At 33.6% G+C, this 7,561-nt stretch overlaps 1 pseudogene; it reads left to right on the top strand.

The window, feature by feature from the left end:
- Positions 1-2,851: 2,851 nt before the first annotated feature.
- LOC140842359 (probable U3 small nucleolar RNA-associated protein 11) lies at positions 2,852-5,756 on the top strand (annotated as a pseudogene).
- Positions 5,757-7,561: the final 1,805 nt, after the last annotated feature.

Raw genomic sequence — 7,561 nt, 5'->3', positions numbered from 1 at the left:
TGGAAACTGCGTGATTTTTTAATCGGAACAACCGTAAACGTTGAAACATAATTTTTCTGTGACTGATGTTGGAAACAAAAGTATACTTCAATGTTTTCATAACTGGATCACCTTCATAACCGGACCGGTGATCGAATCGAAAAACACATGTTGAATTTATGGTGTGACTGAAAATTGTTATATTATATAAAATAATAATATAATATTATAAATAATGAAAAAGATATAGTTATCGATATAGTGATATTTCATGCTTTTAAGTTCCCAAAAATACTTTTCCATTAGAGCAGTCAGATCCATCAAATTTCACCGCGAAGAACTACAATAATGTGTGTAAAGTTTTTAGCTTATATTTTCATTGTCGAAATTCTTTTCCATAAAAATATAATAGAAAAAAGTGGGAAAATAGAGTGTTGTTTTGAATGTTTTATATATATATATATATATTTAGAAAACTAACATTTAAAAATGTGTTCTATTTAGATATATGTGTAATAAAAGAGTTACTTTGGAGAGAGTTCAAACAAGTTTTATGGTTTATGCATAAGTTTTTAGGTTTGCTACCTTTTGCTATGACAAGCGAGCAAACTTGGGCCGCCACACATAGATTTGGTATTCAAAGAATTCGGTGGTGAACCCAAGTTGGTGGTTTATTGTTAAATTTGATCGTGAATTATTTAGTTCTGGCCCTATTGATAAGTTTTTTTTGATACTGGGTGAGAAAATTGAAGATAAGGCATTTCTAGATTTGATAAAAAGGTTGTTTGAATGTAAGATAGTCAACATTGAATTGGGTGGGGTTTGTTTTGGCAGGGGTCTGCCTCAAGAATTTGCCTTGAGTTCGATGTTGATCAATGTTTACTTTAATGGGTTTGATAAGAAAGTTCAAGAATTACTATTAAACACGAATAAAGAGATTCATAAGTTTGTGGCAAATGATCTTGTATCGGCTGAAAGAGATTCAGACCATGTTTTTTTATAAGCCATTGAAGATTTATGATGTCCGATTATTTGATGAGATATTGATTGTTACTTCAGGAACAAAGATTGATGGCTTTAGAATTGAAGAATAGAGTAGTGAAGTTATTAGAACGTGATTTGGATTTGAGAATGGATAAACTTACAACCGTCATTCATAGCGCGGTTCACTACAAAAAAATGGAAGGCGTAGCGACGGTTTTATTAAAACCGTCGCTATTATAGCGACAGTTTATATTAAAACCGTCGCCTATTAAATTTAGCGACAATTTACTAACACCCGTCGCTATAATAGCGACGGGTTTATTAAAACCGTCGCTATATTAGCGACGGTTTTTCATCAACCGTCGTTAATATTGGGACAATTCCACAAACCGTCGCCCATGTGCAACTGTCTTGTATTCTACCGTCTCTATGTTAGCGACCGTTTTCAATCAACCGTCGCTTAATTTTAAAGACGACGGGTTTTATCAAAAAGTCACTATAGAGCAACAGTTTAAATAAACCGTCGCTTGACGGTTCAAGCTAAATATAGCGACAGATTTTACAAAACCGTCGCTAAATATAGCGACGGGTTTTTAAAACCGTAGCTAATATTAACGACGGTTTTGTATAAACCTTCGCTTAATATTAACGACGGTTTCTTAAAACCGTCGCAAAAATAGCGACGGTCTTCTTCCAAAGAACCGTCGCTATAAGCGACGAGAGTTGAAAAACCGTCGCTTCTAGAATGCGACGCAGCCTCCGGTGACGGATCGCGAAACCGTCGTTAAAACCGTCGCCTTACCCTTTTCATTATCTAAATAATAATTCCAAACTATAACAAAAGAATCATTAATATTTTCAATATCAATCTTCATAGTTTAATCTAAAAATTAATGAAACTCTAATCAAATAATTGCATGCACAATGATATTAGTATTATTAAACATTAAGAGACATGAATTAATTAAATTTAATATCATTATCTAATTTTTATGTAACAAAAATCAGCTCAAACAAATGATAAAATATTTTATTTTGTTTAATAAAAAATATCGCCAAAGCCTATTTTTATAAAATTTGTGGTTCGTCTATAATTATCATATGCTAATAAATATTTCTTTATGTTTATAAATCAAATTAATCTTTTAAAATATGATATCATCTCTAACAATTTCATAAATTTGAAATAATAAAATACTATCATATTTAAGTAATTATTCTAGTTAAATATAAGAAAATCATATAAAAATTATTTCTAATTTTTTTAATATAATATCAAGATTTTTTTTTTTATTTCTGTGATATCATAATTTTTTGTTTTGTGTGTGTATTTGTATACCCAATCAGGAGTAGGTCTCTGGTGAGACGGTCTCACGAATCTTTATCTGTGAGACGGGTCAACCCTACCCGATATTAACAATAAAAAATAATACTCTTAGCATAAAAAGTAATATTTTTCATGGAAGATCCAAATAAGAGATCCATCTCACAAAATACGATTCGTGATATCGTCTAACATAAGGTTTTGCACTCAATCCGGAAGCCAATTTGCATGATTGAATTTTAGTTAATTTAGAATAATTTTTTTGCCACAATATAAAATACTTTTCATCAAATCAAGATTCTCTGCATTGGTGTCTCCTTTAAACCCTAAGCCTTCACCGCTTTCCACAGGCGAGTCTTCTGTGCTTAATAATTATTTTGAATTTGGTGTAAATACGAAAGAAATCCGTTGTTTTTTTTCTGTACCGATAATCGCTGTTTCACAGTTAAATTATTTCAACTCAAGATTTTTGTTAGCCCTTTATGTTTTCTGTAGTGGTTTTTGCCTTTCTGAAGTGCGTAAATTGATTTTAAAGTTCTGTGAATTTTTTTTGCTAGCATAAAGATGTCGTCTTTAAGGAATGCTATTCCAAGAAAAGCTCACAAGGAGCGCGCTCAGCCGTAAGTGTGATTATTTTTTGGGGCCATTAATTTCTTTATTGCCCGTTTTGAAATATTTTGACGTATATTTCCGGTTCACTCAATTGATGATTTGTTGTGTGTACCAGGCATTAGAGAAGGAAATTTGGGCTGCTCGAAAAACATAAATATTATGTCATTCGTGCACGAGCCTATCACCAGAAGGAGTAGACTTTACTGGTAATTTCTACTACCCTGCATCTTGTTGGTTTTGGTAGCATTTTATGAACGAAATTTGGCGAGTTCTTATTTTATGGTAAGTCGCTTCTGCGTGTTTATAACAGAAACTTAAGGAAAAAGCAGCATTGAGGAACCCAGATGAATTTTACTTCAAGATGATTAAAACAAAAACTGTTGGCGGAGTCCATAAACCTGAGTAAGCTGGAAAATTTTATTTTTATGAGGTTATCTGTTGGATGTAGATTTTGTAAAGGAGCCAGGATAATAAGTACACTAACGAAGAGCTGATGTTGATGAAGACCCAAGACATTGGATATATTTTGCAAAAGCTTCAAACTGAAAAAAAGATTTTATTTTAGAGTTTCTGATTTTTTGGGTCTCGGATTCTCGAGATAGCTGTCATGCAGGTTCTTTATTCTGAAATTTAACTTTTTAGATGCAGAAAATTGAAAGACTTAATGGTATGCTGCATTCTCTTGACAATCAGTCATCATCCAAACATGTTTATTATGCCGACAACAGGTGAGTGATCAAGCCATTTTTCTGCTGATTTTTGACAGTTTTCATACCCATTTTTTAGAGTAGTCAATTTCAAGTTATAATAGTTATGTCACCACCAAAGTTTATTCTTTTCTCATTATTAGATGTGGTCGCTTCTGATAGCTCAATGAATTTATTTCTTCAAAGTCATTTTATTCCCTTCTGCTTTAGAAAGAACGTCTAATATGTAATCTAGGCAATTAAGATAAAACTATCTGATGGCCAATTTCAAAAGTTCAATGACCAAGGGGCAATGAGACTGTCTTCTCTGGAACTTCTGTTTGAATCATTTGAATTCCATGTTTACACTTGTGTGTCTGCAAATGACAGATTTTTTTTCATCCAAGACAGTGATTTGGTGGTAATGTACTGGTCACACAAAGTACTAATGCATAAAATGGTGCAGTGCTAATATTGCTCAGTAGTATAGCATTTTGAGCTTAGTAGATATTTTTGTGTTTCATGAAGTATGTTGGCTGGCTGTTGATTCTCTTTCTAGGGAGGAGGCAAGAGAATTCCGCCAAAAATTTTCAGAACAAGGGAACCCATCAGCTTTTAAAGACTTGCCTAAAGTTATTTTGAGGTACTGAAAGCTATTTTTTTTAGTCAATTGCCTCCTACGAAATTGATTTGCCAGGTTGATAACATGTTTCTACTTGCCTCACCACAATTAAGATCCCTACTGAGTACCAAATGATATCATTACCGTCAATCCATAAGCTATATTGCAAAAACAAAGTGGACTACAAATTTTCCTTGACAATCAGAAATAATTTGCTTTAGTCTGCCTGTCATCAACAGCTCTTTCATTTGTCTCTTCACCACCCATACTTTACCTCTTTTAAGTTATCAATACCTCACTTGTTGATGGAATATGGTGATATTTGGCGCCTTGTCATAATATCTTATTTTTCTTATTGAATTTATTTTTCAATTTCTACTTCTAGGGTATTCCCTGCTGTTGTTCGAGTTTTATCTTCAAAAACTTTTTTGGATTTGTGGGTCACAAATATATACCAATTGGGAATATCAATCGCATGCTATGTGAGTTAATTATAATTCCATTTATGCGTGCATGATAAATATTTATGGCCGTGTGTCCTTTTTGTCTTGTCTGGACTTTCTACTGGGCTTCTATTTCTTCCCAGAGATCAATACTATCCCGTCATTGTGAGTGTTGAATCTTTGTATAAATTTTATGGGAATTAGGGGATGATACTTTTCTCTATCATTTATCCTTGCCACTTGACGAACTTTGGTTCAAGAAATCGAATTGATGTACAAGTGCTAGAGCTTTTAAACCCAACTGACGTTTCTTTTATCATGAACTACTATCTATCATATTCCCTAAAGGGTCTTGCTTGTTGGCAATCGTTGCTGCATTTTCCTAAAATTTAATCCTTTTTCTATGTTGTATCTTTCTACTTTGATTTTGGGTATTTAGTTTTATTCCAAATGATTTTTTTGTTTCTTGTAGAACATAACTTTATCGAATCAAATGGTTGGTTATATGTCCGCCGTGCACAAATCCTTTTCCTTTTGATGAGTTTGCTTTGGTTGATTTCCAAATTTCTTTTCAGTCTCTCCTTGGCTTTAGGCCTTCATATTACTTTTGTTTCTCTTCTACATCGAGGAAGTTAGACTAGAATTTGTTGTTGAGGAGTTTAGTTTAATTGTGTATAGAAACACGGTCAACATGCAGGAAGACAGATTCTTCATATCGAGAGCTAGAGGCTAGAAAAAAACGGTTAAAAGATCTAGAGAAAATATACACGGATATGTCTATGCAGAAAGAGTTACAGGTATCAATTTTTCAGAGAGTACGTTATACGCTTCATTTTTTCCTTGTTTCGCTGTAGGGTAATCATTTTAATGCATCATTAATGCAGAAAAGGGGTAAGAAACGCAAACTGCGTGAAGATGAAATGGTTAGTCCCACTTCAAGACCCGTGTATAAATGGCGACAGGAAAGGAAACGTTGAATAGAATACTTATATAACGAAGATTTCTTGAATGAGAACCTGAGGAGGGGACGTGCAACAATATCCTGTAGTCATCTGGGAAGCACAATTTTCGTAACTGTGTGGAAACTGCGTGATTTTTTAATCGGAACAACCGTAAACGTTGAAACATAATTTTTCTGTGACTGATGTTGGAAACAAAAGTATACTTCTATGTTTTCATAACCGGATCACCTTCATAACCGGACCGGTGATCGAATCGAAAAACACATGTTGAATTTATGGTGTGACTGAAAATTGTTATATTATATAAAATAATAATATAATATTATAAATAATGAAAAAGATATAGTTATCGATATAGTGATATTTCATGCTTTTAAGTTCCCAAAAATACTCTGCCATTAGAGCAGTCAGATCCATCAAATTTCACTGCGAAGAACTACAATAATGTGTGTAAAGTTTTTAGCTTATATTTTCATTGTCGAAATTCTTTTCCATAAAAATATAATAGAGAAAAGTGGGAAAATAGAGTGTTGTTTTGAATGTTTTATATATATATATATATATTAAGAAAACTAACATTTAAAAATGTGTTCTATTTAGATATATGTGTAATAAAAGAGTTACTTTGGAGAGAGTTCAAACAAGTTTTATGGTTTATGCATAAGTTTTTAGGTTTGCTACCTTTTGCTATGACAAGCGAGCAAACTTGGGCCGCCACACATCGATTTGGTATCTAAAGAATTCGGTGGTGAACCCAAGTTGGTGATTTATTGTTAAATTTGATCGTGAATTATTTAGTTCTGGCCATATTGATAAGTTGTTTTTGATACTGGGTGAGAAAATTGAAGATAAGGCATTTCTAGATTTGATAAAAAGGTGGTTTGAATGTAAAATAGTCAACATTGAATTGGGTGGGGTTTGTTTAGGCAGGGGTCTGCCTCAAGAATTTGCCTTGAGTTCGATGTTGATCAATGTTTACTTTAATGGGTTTGATAAGAAAGTTCAAGAATTACTATTAAACACGAATAAAGAGATTCCTAAGTTCGTGGAAAATGATCTTGTATCGGCTGGAAGAGATTCAGACCATGTTTTTTTATAAGCCATTGAAGATTTATGGTGTCCGATTATTTGATGAGATATTGATTGTTACTTCAGGAACAAAGATTGATGGCTTTAGAATTGAAGAATAGAGTAGTGAAGTTATTAGAACGTGATTTGGATTTGAGAATGGATAAACTTACAATTGTCATTCATAGCGCGGTTCACTACAAAAAAATAGAAGGCGTAGCGATGATTTTAATAAAACCTTCGCTATTATAGCGACGGTTTATATTAAAACCGTCGCCTATTAAATTTAGCGACAATTTACTAACACCCGTCGCTATAATAGCGACGGGTTTATTAAAACCGTCGCTATATTAGCGACGGTTTTTCATCAACCGTCGTTAATATTGGGACAATTCCACAAACCGTCGCCCATGTGCAACGGTCTTGTATTCTACCGTCGCTATGTTAGCTACCGTTTTCAATCAACCGTCGCTTAATTTTAAAGACGACGGGTTTTATCAAAAATTCACTATAGAACGACAGTTTAAATAAACCGTCGCTTGACGGTTCAAGCTAAATATTGCGACGGATTTTACGAAACCGTCGCTATATTTTAGCGACGGGTTTTTAAAACCGTAGCTAATATTAACGACGGTTTTGTATAAACCGTCGCTTAATATTAACGACGGTTTCTTAAAACCGTCGCAAAAATAACGACGGTCTTCTCCAAAGAACCGTCGCTATAAGCGACGAGAGTTGAAAAACCGTCGCTTCTAGAATGCGACGCAGCCTCCGGTGACGGATCGCGAAACCGTCGTTAAAACCGTCGCCTTACCCTTTTCATTATCTAAATAATAATTCCAAACTACAACAAAAGAATCATTAATATTTTCAATATCAAT

This window comes from Primulina eburnea, chromosome 10, assembly GCF_022965805.1.
Source record: "Primulina eburnea isolate SZY01 chromosome 10, ASM2296580v1, whole genome shotgun sequence".
NCBI classification, from domain to species: Eukaryota; Viridiplantae; Streptophyta; class Magnoliopsida; order Lamiales; family Gesneriaceae; genus Primulina; species Primulina eburnea.
This window is presented reverse-complemented; position numbering and strand designations above follow the sequence as displayed.